This window comes from Chelonia mydas, chromosome 4, assembly GCF_015237465.2.
Source record: "Chelonia mydas isolate rCheMyd1 chromosome 4, rCheMyd1.pri.v2, whole genome shotgun sequence".
Lineage (NCBI taxonomy): Eukaryota > Metazoa > Chordata > Testudines > Cheloniidae > Chelonia > Chelonia mydas.
The window spans coordinates 85,044,778-85,058,934 of NC_057852.1; the positions used below are offsets into that span (position 1 = coordinate 85,044,778).

At 43.2% G+C, this 14,157-nt stretch overlaps 1 protein-coding gene across 2 annotated transcripts in view; it reads left to right on the top strand.

Moving 5' to 3' along the window:
* The window catches only part of MTMR7 (myotubularin related protein 7), an 80,927-nt gene that overhangs the window by 9,407 nt on the left and 57,363 nt on the right, over positions 1-14,157 (top strand). The window contains exon 1 of one of the 2 annotated variants that reach the window (XM_043546162.1): positions 12,356-12,466. The exons of the other annotated variant lie outside the window; for it this stretch is intronic. The gene's annotated coding sequence lies outside the window, so the exon portion shown is untranslated. Of the gene's footprint in view, positions 1-12,355; positions 12,467-14,157 lie in introns of those variants that run through there. 2 annotated transcript variants of the gene reach the window in all.

Consider the following 14,157-nt stretch of genomic DNA (forward strand, 5'->3'; position numbering starts at 1 on the left):
ATGCACATGAGGAGACATTGGGATGTTTTTGTTTATCTAGATTAGCAGGATTCTGCTCAGTAAACTGTTTTTCCTCTTCCTCGTTCACCATCTTTGATATTTGATTCCTTTCCCCCAGGTTTATTTAGTAGTATTGTTGTGCTCGTGTCCTCTGTTAGAGTGTTAGTTTAAATTACTCCCCTCTGTCTACTCTCCATCCTCAAGTTCCACAAGTTATGGCTGATCCTCTTAACAGTATAGTTAATTTATTGCATGCATCTTGCTTTCTGTCAGAATTTCAATGTGCATTAATTGTTCCTGTTTATAAAAATGTGTCATTCATTCATAGCCTTCTGTAATTCACAATTTCTGGCCTGTAGGCCTGATTCCAAGCTCGCTTATGCCAGTGTAAATCAGGATTAACGCCATTAAAATCCCTGGGCCTCATTCATCTGTGCCTCCTTTATGCCAATGTAGCGGAGTCATAATATGGTTGTAGGTGCCTGCTGGAGAAATTCCGCCAATATTGAGGGAGCTCTTTGGTAGTTGTAGAGACAGATTCTCAGGCACTACGCCATCCTCCCACACAGAAGCCCCAGGCATAGGAGATGTTCAGGGAGTTGGAGAAGACATGGCCAGAGTGTCCCTTAACCCATAGCAATACATCGTTGCTGAAATTGGGCACAAGTTATAGGGCAGGCCTCAGGGCTGCTCCAGCTTGACGCAAGGGCGAAACCAACCTCCAGGAGCTCCAACATAGGAGAGGCACAGAGGTGTCATAAAGCCCCAAATGCCCTCCTCCCTCCCCCTATGCCAAACTCGACTGTAGTATGGGGTGAAGTTGGCCTGATGAAGTTATGCTGATGTAAAATTGGTGTAAATCAGATCAGAACCAGACTACGTGTCTTGTTTTTTTTTTGTCTCAGAATTGTTGGAATTTAAAAATTTTATCTGAAAATTGTTGCCCAGGATCAGTTCCTAACAATCCTCTCTCTTTTTTTCATCTGAACTCAGAGTGGGTCACTCAACAGAAACTGATATGTGGTCTGTAAAGACCTTGACAAGTCTAAATCAAGTGGGTTGTCATTTCTCTTGATATTTTTGGCTCTGGTGACAGCATTTGACATATTAGTACATGAAATACTGGTATCTAAATGATGTTGTTCATTTGGCACCAAATCCTGTTCCTGTTGGAGTCAATGGCAAAACTTGCTTCATTTCACTTGGGAAGGATTGGAACTTTGGTGTCCAGTTTTGGTTTGAATTTTACCTCTCTGATCATTTTTTCCTCCAGGTAGTTTGCAGTACTATTTTCCCCTCATGATTTCCTTTTTGGTGGTCATTTGGGCTCTATGCTTTATAAGCACCTCTTCCCTTTATGTCTTTACCTTCTCATTACACAAATCTATGTCTCTGGTTTTCATTATTGTTTTAGATCTCTTCGCATCTCCTTTAGTCTGAGTCACATCTCTAAATGGATGTATGCTAATCTCCCATTATAAAAGAAACAGAAAACTGCTTTTGGCATGCCCACTCATCTTTCCACTTTTGAGCCTTTTCTCATTCCATATTACAGTACTTCTGTGTCTGTAATATAGAATTTGAGTAACATCTTTGATTCTGGCCTGTTGTTTCATATGCAGATTTAATTAAGTTGTTAAGACCTACTGAGACATTTGAAAAATTTAATATTCGAAAAATCTATTCTGGTTTATCAGTCATTATACCTAAAATCTGGTGTATGCAGTTGATTACTCTATAAATTCATTGCTGATTAGCATTTACTGGCTATTCCCGAACTGCTGTCTATCTAGAATCATCTGGCTCATCTGATCATTTGTTGTTCATACTTGTGTCAAGTGAATCAATTATTCAAGTGCATTATACAGAAATTGTCATACCAGATCAGACCAGCTGTGCATCTAGTCCAATACCCACGGTTTCTGACAGTGAATACTAGCAGATGCTTCAGAGGAAGGTGCAAGAAGCCGAATAATGGAATCACCTGCCTATATGACATTTCTTTTTAATTTATGCCCTGAAGCATGGGAGTTCATGAGCCTGATCCAAACCCCAGTTAAGTCAGTAGAAGACTTCCATTGACTTTAATGTGTTATATCCTTCAGACATTTTTTTATCCTATTTTCATTGGTGACTTTTATTTTTATACAACAATTGAAAGTTTGGGTCTAACAGCAGAGCTCTCCAGTTTTGGATGTTTTTCTAAATGTGAGATTTGATTTTCACGAACATCCCTGCTCACAGTCTTTGGTACGATTCTAGTGTAAAATTTTTTTTTTTTTGCCACTCTGTCTAAATATCATGTTTTTCTCACAATGTCCAAGCTTGGAGGAACTTGCTCCCTTGTGAGATCCATGTCATTGACTCATTGTATTAATTGAAAAGAAAAAAAAGAAAGTTTAAGTCTTTTTATATTTTTATATTTCTAGCTATTATTTTTCCTAGATCTTGTCTCTATTCATATTACATTGCTACAATTCTTGCAATGAATGATTTAATAAATCCACCATAATGTCAGTATTTTTCTCGTTCTCATGAAATTGGCAGACTATCCTCAGATTTTCTATACCAATCTTGTATATTTTCAATAATGTTAATCTTACTTACTGGATTAAGCAGTATAAAGTGTATGATATAGCCACCATCTTTCAATTTACAGCCTGTGTCAATATCAGCCTCTATCTAACACAGTGCATCCAAAGTTTAAATTCCATTTAAAATATGAAACTGATCTCATTAAGCAGCTTGACTACAGTACAATCTCTTTATAAACTAGACTGGAACACTGCATGTTTGTTTGTGACTGATGTTCTGGCGGGTATTTATGGGGAGCCGATTGTTAAAATTCTGCTAACAAACTGAAGGGAGGATTAGGATGTTTTCCCTGAGTCCGCTAGAGCAGTGGTTTTCAACCTTTTTTTGTTTGCAGATACCTAAAAAAATTTAAATGGAGGTGCAGACCCCTTTGGAAATCTGAAACATAGTCTGCGGACCCCCAGGGGTCCGTGGACCACAGGTTGAAAACCACTGTTCTATGATAATGACAACCTTTCGCAGACCCCTTAGGCACAGTCTGTGGACCCCCAGGGGTCCGTGGACCACAGGTTGAAAACCACTGTGCTAGAGTTAACCTCCCTCTGGATACTGCTGACCTATTCCTGACAGAAATCTCTTATCTCTGAGGCTCTACAACAGGGGTGGGCAAACTTTTTGGGCTGAGGGCCACATCTGGGTGGGGAAATTGTATGTAGGGCTGGGGCAGGGGGTTGGGGTGTGGGAGGGGGTGCGGTGTGCAGGAATGGGCTCAGGGCAAGGGATTGGAGCAGAGGAGGGGTGCGGGGTGCATGAGGGGGCTCAGAGAAGGGGGTTGGGGTGCAGGAGGGGTGCGGACTGTGGGAGGGAGCTCAAGGCAGGGGGTTGGGGTGCAGGAGGGGTGCGAGGTGCAGGCAGAGAGTTGGGGGGGCGGGGGGCAGGAGGGGTTCAGGCTCCGGCCTGGCGCCACTTACCTAAAGTGTCTCTGGGGTGGCAGCGATGTGCACTGGGGCCAGGGCAGGCTCCCTGCATGCCTGCCCTGGCCCAACGCTGCGCTGCTCTGGGAAGCTGCCGGAAGCACGTCCCTGCGCAGCCCTGGGGGCGGGGAGGCACAGGGCTCCGCGCACTGCCCTTGCCATGCCTCCAGGTACGTCCTCCGAAGCTCCCATTGGCTGTGGTTTCCCATTCCCAGCCAATGGGAGCTTCAGGGGGCAGTGCCTGGAAGCAAGGGCAATACACGGAGTCCCTCCCCCCCCAGCCAGTTCTGAGAGCAGTGCGGGTCCTGCGGCACCATGGGGGGCAATCCCACAGGCTGGATCCAGCCCGCGGGCCATAGTTTGCACACCCCTGCTCTACAATATACTGTTGACATGCACATATTTTTGCATGTGTAATGGTGCAGCTTACTCCAAATGGTAGGTATTTAAAAATTAATTTTCCCCAGGAAAGGATACTTCTTGGTTTCATACAAGGTCTTCACTCTCCACTCCTGGTGATCATTGTGCTATGCTGTCAGAATTCTCTGTATATATTTCAGGAACAAAATATAAATATTTTGAGTAAATGCAATAAATTTGACTGGCAAGAAGGGTTGCTTCTTTTCATGGTCATAGCTACATGAAAGGATTTTTGTCCAAATGAGACACCAAATTAATAGATTCCCTAGTCCTTCTCTTCCTCCCTCCGCCCGCCCCCACTTTCCTATGGGCACACACATTCCTAGTACATGAGGTTTATCGCAGGCTAAGGGTGAGAAATTTTGTGGAAAACCCTTGTTAAAATATTCACATTGTATCATTGGGTTATGTCAGTGGTCCCCAAACTTTTCAGGGTCATGCCCCCCCTTACCCTTGTCCATGCTCCCCCTCCTCCAGAACCGGGGACAGGAATGTGGCCATGGCTCCCAGGGTCGAGTGGGGGACATGGACGGGGTAAGGGAGCTGAGGCTTGGGCTTCAGCTGGGAGTGGATCTGGGGCTGGGAGCAGGGCCGGGGCTGGGAACGGAATCGTGGCCAGTGCCCGAGGATGGGGGTGGGGCTGGGGCCAGGTGTGGAGGCGCGGCTGGGCCATGGCCAGCGGCCAAGGCTGCGAGTGGGGCCGAGCGAGGGGCCAGGAACTGGAGGTGGGGTTGGGGGCAGGGCTGGAGCAGAACTGGGAGCAGGACTGGGTGGCGCTCCCTCCCTGCCTCCCATGGGGGCTGGCCTGGGCCCTGCAATGCCTCCTGAATGTTCTTCCCTGCCCACCAAAGGAGTGTGCCCCATAGTTTGGGGACCTCTGGGTTATGTGAAACTGTAAAATGGCACAGGAAGTGAGTGCTGTGCTATCCAGCATGTGATCACTTCTCAGTTATATGTGGTAGGATGAACATGACATCCTATCTGTCCTTCAGATCATAGTAATAAAAATTAGAGAAGAGAAGGATCTATTAGTTCTGCTAATTCATTCTCCTGCCACCATACCAGTTGTTTCCTACAGTATATTTTTCAGTGCTTTGACTTTTCCAGTTTTAGCTATTTCAGTTAATGAGATTTCTACCATTTTTCTTGGATGATGGCCCTCTAGTCTAATTAAGTTTACCCTTAGGAAGCTTTCCTGATATTCATCCTAAGATGTCTCTGTCTTAATTTTATTTTATTATATCTTGACCATGCTAGTTAAATCCTAGTGAGGAAAATAGAAAGGAGCATAAACACTGGCAAATGAAATGTAAAAATACAATTTGGAAGGCCAGAAAAGAATTTGAGGAACAATTAGCCAAAGACTCAAAAAGTAATAGCAAAAAGTAATAGCAAATTTTTTTTAAGTACATCAGAAGCAGGAAGCCTGCTAAACAACCAGTGGGGCCACTGGACGATGGAGGTGCTAAAGGAGCACTCAAGGACGATAAGGCCGTTGCGGAGAAACTAAATGAATTCTGTGCATCGGTCTTCACCGCTGAGGATGTGAGGAAGATTCCCAAACCTGAGCCATTCTTTTTAGGTGACAGATCTGAGGAACTGTCCCAAATTGAGGTATCATTAGAGGAGGTTTTGGAACAAATTGATCAATTAAACAGCAATAAGTCACCAGGACCAGATGGTGTTCACCCAAGAGTTCTGAAGGAACTCAAATGTGAAATTGCAAAACTACTAACTGTAGTCTGTAACCTATAAGTTAAATCAGCTTCTGTACCAGATGACTGGAGGCTAGCTAATGTGATGCCAATTTTTAAAAAGGGCTCCAGAGGTGATCCCGGCAGTTACAGGCCTGTAAGCCTGACTTCAGTACCAAGCAAATTGGTTAAAACTATAATAAAAGACAATATTGTCAGACACATAGATGAACATAATTTGTTGAGGAAGAGTCAACATGGCTTTAGTAAAGGGAAATCATGCCTCACCAATCTACTAGGATTCTTTGAGGGGGTCAACAAGCATGTGGATCAAGGGGATCCAGTGGATACAGTGTATTTAGATTTTCAGAAAGCCTTTGACAAGGTCCCTCACCAAAGGCTCTTACGCAAAGTAAGCTGCCACGGGATAAGAGGGAAGGTGCTCTCATGGATTGGTAACTGGTTAAAAGATAGGAAACAAAGCGTAGGTATAAATGGTCAGTTTTCAGAATGGAGAGAGGTAAATAGTGGTGTCCCCAAGGGATCTGTTCTGGGACCAGTCCTATTCACCATATTCATAAATGATCTGGAAAAAGGGGTAAACAATGAGGTGGCAAAATTTGCAGATGATATAAAATTACTAAAGATAGTGAAGATCCAGGCAGACTGTGAAGAGCTACAAAAGGATCTCTTAAAACTGGGTGACTGGGCAACAAAATGGCAGATGAAATTTAATGTTGATAAATGCAAAGTGATGCACATTGGAAAGCATAATCCCAACTATACATATGAAATGATGGGGTCTAAATTAGCTGTTACCACTCAAGAAAGAGATCTTGGAGTCATTGTGGATAGTTCTCTGAAAATGCACAATGTGCAGCAGCAGTCAAAAAAGCGAACAGAATGCTGGGAATAATTAAGAAAGGGATAGATAATAGGACAGAAAATATCATGTTGCCTCTATTTAAATCAATGGTACGCCCACATCTTGAATACTGTGTGTAGATGTGATTGCCCCATCTCTAAAAAGATATGTTGGAATTGGAAAAGGTTCAGAAAAGGGCAACAAAAATGATTAGGGGTATGGAACAGTTTTTGTATGAGGAGAGATTAATGAGACTGGGACTTTTCAGCTTGGAAAAGAGATGGCTAAGGGGAGATATGATTGAGGTCTATAAAATCATGACTGGTGCAGAGAAAGTAGGAAGTGTTGTTTACTACTTCTCATAAAACAAGAACTAACAAATGAAATTAATAGGCAGCAGGTTTAAAACAAATAAAAGGAAGTATTTCTTCACACAGTGCACAGTCAACCTGTGGAACTCCTTGCAGGAAGATGTTGTGAAGGCCAAGACCATAACAGGGTTCAAAAAAGAACTAGATAAATTCATGGAGGACAGGTCCATCAATGGCTATTAGCCAGGATGGGCAGGAATGGTGTCCCTAGCCTCTGTTTGCCAGAAGCTGGAAATGAGCAACGGGATGGATCACTTGATGATTACCTGTTCTGTTCATTCCCTCTGGGGCACCTGGCATTGGCCACTGTCGAAAGACAGGATACTGGGCTAGATGGACCTTTGGTCTGACCCAGTAGGGCCATTCTTATGTTCTTATGCTAGCAAAACCTCTCTTTCCTTTGATGTTTACACCCTTCAAAATACTTCTGTTTCAGACCACCTATTATTCTACTGCACATAGCTTTCAAGAAGTTAGGAGCAGTCTTTTCAGTTAAGAACACGTAAGGAAGAACATGGTAACATGGGTCAGGCTTCATGACTTGTGAAATGTTTGGTAGAAAAGCACATTGAATGGCAACATCAGTTAACAAATCAGTTTTCCTGTGTTCTTATTCCAAACCTGGATAGAAGAGTAACAATGTATATTGTGTTTGATGGACACTATATTATACTGTATTGGCATTAGCACTTTGTGCTAAAAAACCATTGGTTGTCACTGTTCTACATTTCATAGGTTTTTTTGTTTTCAAGATTGATGGTAAGTGTAGCAAAGAGGCGTGGCGACCCTCAGAGATTGACAGTGAGGGACAGTCAGACACCCTCTGTTGGGCAGAACCAGGAAGGCCACGCTCTCCATACCGTAAGCAGAGGGGGGGACAGGAAGAGGAAGTATAAAAGATGGGCCCTGTAGCTCAGGTGGGAGGCAGCTGCCAAAGGAGATAGATGTGTTCTCCCCACTGCTGATGCAGGAGCCCACAGAAGACTACTGCTGTCCCGAGGAGGGCCCCGACCTACCTGACATGCCTGATGTTGAGGAGTTCCTGGGACTGCTGCTTGCAGTGTACCCTGTAGAGATGGAATATGACCCTTGGATGCAGTTACACCCAAGGGGAAGTGTAGAAAGCAGCCCAGGGGAACCAGACTACTGTCTGGCTGTGGTGCTGCCAGAGATATGGTCAGCATGTTGCTGGTGGATTCCCCGCTGACCCAATGGCAGACCACTCTACCACTGTTAGGATCCTGGGCTGGGATGTGGGGGAGTTGGTTGGGTCTGTGTCCCACCCCACCCCTGGGTGGCAGTATTACCCCTCCTGAGGTCAGGAGGCCTGCACTTCTTGGGTGAGCACGCTAGACTGTTTGCTGGGTGCTCTACTCCTGCCCTGCGTAAGGGCCTGAGCCCCTGAACTGTTTGCTGCTCTACGCTGCCTTGTGGGTATGAGCCCTAGAGACAGCTAATTTCCCCCATGTACACACTGCCGTTCCAGGTGTGTGACAGCAAAGAGGCATGGCTGCCCTTGGAGATTGACAGTAAGGGATGGCCATGCGTGCCTACATAAGTATGTAGATGGTTGGAGTCAAAACTCAGATATTCCTCTTGGGCGCAAATTGTTCCAGCTGTGCTCTGTTTTTACTGCTAGTCTCAGCCTCTTGGCTGTACAAGCTCTTTCCTGTAACTTTCATTACTGTAGCTGTGTGCCGGCAATATTGAAGTCAATGGGAGTTTTTCCATTGATTTCACATGAAGCAGGGCTGGATCCTAAAAGACAATTCCTGCTTGCCGTACTCACACATATGATACTATTGAAGCCAGTGAGATTATTTGGGTGAGTAAGGGAAGCAGGGTGTGGCCCCCAACTGGCTGTTCAGCCCCAATGGCTCCCATTTTCCCTATTTCTTCCTCCATTGACACTTATGCAGCATGTGTTCCAAATAGTCTGGATCATTGTTAATCTTTCCTTTTTTATGTCTTTCTGCTGCTCCCCTTCCTGAGTCAACCCGAGACTTGCAAAAACCACATTTTCATCAAGGCTTTCTTCTAATAAAATCCTCATTGGGAAGGGGGATTGAGATATCGCTGTTGTCATTTTTACTCATGCAAGTTGCTCTGATGCTATGGTGATGGGGGCTGGGGGGCATAGAAGAACCTAGACAGAAAGACATGTCCTTTAGAGAAACTTTCAGAATTCAGTCTCTCAGTCATGGCTTCAGACCTTCCACTAGGCCTGGTGACGGAGATCCTCCCATATTCTCATTTTCTTTTACTAACTCCTGATGAGCCACAACAATCTCTGTTTTTTTACAATTGAGGCCAAATAATGTGGGCCTTAACTCAATTTTTTCAGATCGTATTCAGGCAAACTCCATTGAAGACAATGGAATTTTACCTTAGTAAAAACTAAGTCAGGTCCTCAAGTTTTGGCCTTAGCCAGGACATTTTCTGGTTGCCATTAGCTACCAGAACTCTCAATACCTGACATGTAACATCTCCAGATTTTATTTACTGTCATGCCTTTGAGGCTTGTCTTACTTTCTTTAATGGTGTTAAAGAAATGAGAGCTTTAAAGGGGTCTTTGGTGGTGTTCTGTTGTAGGAATACTTTTTTTCAGTTTGGCAGTTAGCTGTGGTACTTCCATTTTCCTTCAAGATGTATAATTTTGATGTCTATTGCCCTTATGGCGACAGACTGCAGCAGCTGCTGAAGAATCGGTGATAGTAGGCCCCTGTAGTTAAGGTTTAGTTAACAAACTGGAAAAACTGACGCAACTTAGTTTGTGAGAGAGTGGGGTCCATTGGGGTGATTTTGCCTTCTGTAATTTTAACGTTCATTGTATTTGATATTTCTGAGGTGAGACTGTTAACTTATGGCACTGAAACAGGTAGACAAATGTCACTGTCGTATGAAAACATTTACTGCACCCAGGGACAAGGAGAAAGCAGGGTTGCAATTGTGACTGAGAGGTATATCTCTGAGGCACAATGCTTCTCAAAGCTTCGGCGCAGCTTGCACAGGGCTATATTAGAAATAAAAATCTAGCCCACGTTATTTTAGCTGAAAATGCTTTTCTGTATGAAGTTATAAAGGACATGAAAAATAGAACTAATCCCAGTTGCCCGATATTACAGTGACGTGGTAACAAACCCCTGCCCTATTCATATTAAAACAAGTTGTCTCATGGTTGGAAGTGCTTTCATTTGCCAACTGTAATATTTAGTTAGGCACGAGATTAAACAAGCATTTAAATACAAATACTGCTGTCGGTACTTATCCAAAAATATCTGTATCAAATGTGAAAACATATTAGGGTACACTAATATTTTTAGGGATTTTTTAGGGGCATTCTGGCATGCTAAATTTAAAAAAAAATCTTACAGGGTCACATCTTTGGAGTCCTTACTTACTTAGATAAAGGTCCCATTGAAGTTAATGGGAGTAGTTCCTGAATAAGGATTTGGCCCATGCTTTTCCTAATGTGACATTTTTCTTGAATGACCTCCCAGCAACCTGATCCAGAGGTCATTTGTCATGTTTATTCTCTGAGTAAAAAGTGCCAACATCTGTTCTTAATTTGCTTTCCCATTAACTTCTATTTTTGCCTTTTTTTTTCTCTCATCTGTGTTTTATTGCAAATAGCATTTCTGGTAAACTTTATTTATACCCATGTAAGGGGTTGTTATAGTCAAAATAAGTCCCTTGAGTGTCTTTTGTTCAAGTTCCACATTCTCCTTTAAGCCTACAAAATCCAGGGTCCTCAAGCAAAAGTAAATTATGGGGAGCACAGTTTGATAAGTGACTGAAGTTGTATTTAGGTGCACAGGCTGGCACAACTCTGGAGACAGACTCAGTTCTCTCTCCCTCTCTCTCCTCTTTGCTTTGTGAGCACTCCTAGCCCTCTACTATATTTCACAGGTTGGCTTAGCTATCTTTTGTCCGTTACTGGCCATTTCAGGTCTACCCTCCCTCATGTGTGGCTTATGTTGGGCAAGGCTCTTGCAAGTTACGTAGACAGCTTGACCCAAACTCCCAGATTCTATGGCACTCCACTGCAGCAGAATATAGTTTATGTGGCATCTTCACATGAAAAAAATTGAAAGGTTTTAGGTAAATTAAATAGGAAAATCAAGTAATTATTAGTTTCTGTTCTGTTCTGACTCCTTTGATCAACTTAATGAAATCAAAACTTGCTGCTGCGTCTCTTTCTGTCTAAGGGTGAAATCCACTTCTCTTGCATAAAGTTTGAAAAAGGGTGACAGAGGCAGGAGAGTCTTTTGGATAAAATCCACACAGCCACCAGCCTGGGGCTGCGGAATAGAGCTTCAGCACAAATGCCCACAACTGCTATTCCAGCCCTAAACATGACTTGCTCATTACAATCATACAATTAATAGAGAATAATAAAGGGAGCCTTGTCACAGAATGTGCTATATGCAGTTCTGAATTCCAAATAAGCATATGGATTGGAAAGGGGATTATAGGAACAAGTCCAAACAATGCAAATGTGCAATATTTCCTTTCAGAGGTGGCAACCATAAAGCTCTATCCATGCTACCAGTTTCAAGCTGTGTGGGTTTAAAACTGGATAGTGTACTTTGCATCCGCATGACAGAGTTGCAATAGAATTGTTCCAGCACTGTGTTTGAGTCCTGTGTTGGAGTTTAGAGTTTAGCATGACCCTGATTTAGCACAGTTCACATTGCCTCTGGAAATAGTGCTAGATGCACAAAAATAGTTCCCAGAGGGGTAGTTTATTAGTAAATCTGTTTTCAGAAGTGATTTAGCTTTCTGTTAGTGTAACCAGAGCTTGACATAGGTCTTCTAAGAACTCACCAAGACTTATCAGTGAATCATAGCAATTTTTATTGAGCCAAATCCTGAGGTCCTCACTAACTGTAACTTCCGTCACTCAGTTAACTTGAAATCACTGATAGTAAGTATTGAGTAAACACTCATTAAGGACATTAGTCACCCACCTCTCAAACATTCCCTTTTTTTTGTTTGAGTAGCTTGACAGGAAATAATTCTAGTTTGTTCTGATCCACACCCATTCACTCTGAAAAGCCTGATAAGGATTTGGGTGTGTTCCCATGTAGGATACTGAGAGTTTATAATATTTTGGACAGTTGGCTCATTTTAATGAGGCATATCTTACCACAGTGGCCTATTTGCAACTCTTCCCATTAGTTTATATCTTTTTTTGGGGTGGTGGTGGTGTATATTTAATATACATACATAGGTCTTTAGCATTGTCATGTCTTAGAGTACATTTCCTATTTGCCACACTGTACCTTAGGTACCTGCTTTTGTTTGGACAAGCCTAATTTTTTCTCTTTTGTTTATTTGTTGGTTTGTGATGGGGTGCACTCACTCCCCACTAAACAGGTAAGGGTTACTTCTGCATTGTGGGCTGAGGATGCCACACCCTCTTGACCCTACTGGGCATGCTCCAAGTGTAGCTGTAGTATAAAAGGGAGCAGATCAGCTCAGACAGGGCTGACAGCTGAGGAAGAAGGATGCTCACTGTAGGCTCCAGCCCAGGAAGGGCCAGAGACTCTGACAGCAGGAACCATGGATGTTGAAGCCTAGGTGGAGACCCAGACACTGGCAGAGGTCTGCGAGAACCCGGGGTTGCTGGTAGCCATCTGTGCTGGAAACCTCGGAGATGCCCCATACTCAACTTCAAGGGACAAGATAGGAAGTATCCCTGGGGGAGGTGGCAGCTGCACACTCGGGAACAGTCAGAATGTTTCAGTCTGGATCCCAATAGGACTCAGTGGCAGAGACCCTTGCTACTGATAGGGCCCTGGGCTGGGACCTGGTGGAGCAGTGAGGGCCCAGATCCCCAAACCCTGGCTGTCACCCATCTCCAGATGGTGGCCCACTTTCCTGACTGGCTGCTGGGCCACTCAGCCCCAAGAGAGAGGGCAATCCTATTGACTCTGGCCATGAGACCTTACAGACCTGAGAGCCAGGGTGACTCTATTGACTCTAGCTGCTAGGCCTTACAGGGTGAAATCCACTTCTCTTGCATAAAGTTTGAGAAATGGTGACATAGACAGGAGAAGTGCAGGTGGATCTTTCAGATAAAATCCACACAGCTGCCAGTCTAGGGCTAGGGAATAGAGCTTCAGAGGCCAATGGCAGTCCATTGAAATGATTCATGGGGTGCACTGACCCTGCACTGGATGGGGTACACCCACCCCATCACATGGCTCTTTTTAGAAAGTATTTTTAAGCTACCATTTTATCGCAATCACTGTTTTGTATGACATTCAGTTTTTTTCATGGGATCTCCTCTTTCACTTGATACCAAATGTTTACTGGGGTTGTGCTGTGTTTCTTCCATTCCTCCTTTCCCCAGTATGTGACCTCTGAAGTAGATGGTCCTGGGAAAAGACTTCATCCAGGCTTTCTAGCAGTTTTATTTTTGTTTAAAACAGATTGTAACTGGTCTTGTGGGAGCATACTTGGTTTTATGATTTAAGAATTTTTCTACCAAACTGGCAAATGGTGGTTTTGAGGGCTTCTGTGTAAAATCACTGATTTCTCTTTCCAATTTTATAAAGTGGAACAATACATTCAGTCTGCATATTACATGCATGTGATTCTCAGGTGAGGTCAAAAACAGAATAATCCTTAATTCCTAGCAATTCATCTGAAGTTTGCATGTGTATGTCCATTTTATTGTACTTGTTTTCTTGCATACCCCCATGTAAACAGTAAGGTCAAATCCAGCTCATTTAAGGGTATGTCTACATGGAAAAAAATACCCACTGCAATGAGTCTCAGAGCGTCGGTGTACAGATTCAGGCTCATGCCGCAATGCCAAAAATAGCCATGTAGATGTTTGGGCTCAGTCTCTAAAATCCACCCTCTTTCTTGGGCTGCGTTTGTTTCAGGGTGGATTTTATTTAAATCAAATTGATTTGAAACACTAGTCAGGAAGACTCAATTTAATCATGGATTTCTACATAAAAGTGCATTCTTGGTGGTGGTTATAACCTTAATACATATTCTTCCCAACTCAGAGATGGATGTAGGTTTCATTTTTAGAAGGTACACACTATACGTTTTTTTTTTAAGTGATTGATTTTGAAAACTTTTCAGATTAGTTTTACAGCTGTATCAGAAAATGAATGATTCTTTGGTTATTTCAATTACCAAAGGTAAGTGAAGCAGATATTTATGAAGTCATTGGGAGGTGAACTATCTCCAATTCAACAGGTTAATATTTGGAGGATTTTCTTGCCATGCTATATTAGGAGGAGAACATCACCAGACAGACATTTAAATTGTTTTAT